We start from the raw sequence: 979 nt of genomic DNA, 5'->3' as shown, positions 1-979 counted from the left end.
ACTGCTCTGGGTCAGAAGCAGTGTTGCAAGACACAGCACATCCATAGCAAGGTCACTTCATTAAATCGGTGACCCCACCTCTCCGTCTCCTCATGAAGAAAAAGGGAACACCAGGAGAGATCCCTTCGGGCTGTGTCAAAATATAATTCACACATACTCCCTCATCCCCTATCCCCCACCAAATCCCTTCTATGCATCACAGCATCAACTTTACACAACCATTCCTCCCTCACCCCTATCTTTTGTCTTCTTCCGCCCTTCCTCAATAGACATTCCCCTCTTTCCCAATACCCCTTTTACTCTATCCAGCGATATCGTCCTAGATCACCCCCTCATCTTCACTCCTTCCACCTATGCCTTTCACACCTTTTTATTAGTCTTTCTTCAGTCATTCTTTCGATGTGTCCCAACCATCCCAAAACTCCTTCATCAACCCCATCTCCCAACTCCCTTTCCACCTCCGTTCTCCTCCTCACCTCCTGATTTCTCACTCTATCCAGCCTAGTAGCCCCTATCATACTTCTCAGTCACCTCATCCCAAACATATTCAAACTCCGCCTCTCTTCCTCTTTTATGATCTATATTTCTACCCCGTTCATTGCTGTTGGCACAATCACTCCTTCATACGATCTCCTCTTAGCATTCATATATATATATATATTTATATATATATATATATATATATATATATATATGTATATATATATGCATATATATATACATATATGTATATATATATATAATATATACATACATACATGCATATATATATATATATATATATATATATATATATGTATGTATACTATATATATACATATGCATATATATATATGTATGTATATATATATATATAGGTATACACATATACATATATATATATATATATATACTTATATATATTACATATATATATTATATACATATTATATCTATATATATATATTATTTATATATATACATATTATATATATATATA

Source organism: Oratosquilla oratoria, chromosome 13 (assembly GCF_046742065.1).
Source record: "Oratosquilla oratoria isolate Oo_2021 chromosome 13, ASM4674206v1, whole genome shotgun sequence".
Taxonomy (NCBI): Eukaryota; Metazoa; Arthropoda; class Malacostraca; order Stomatopoda; family Squillidae; genus Oratosquilla; species Oratosquilla oratoria.
Note: the sequence above shows the minus strand (reverse complement) of the source record.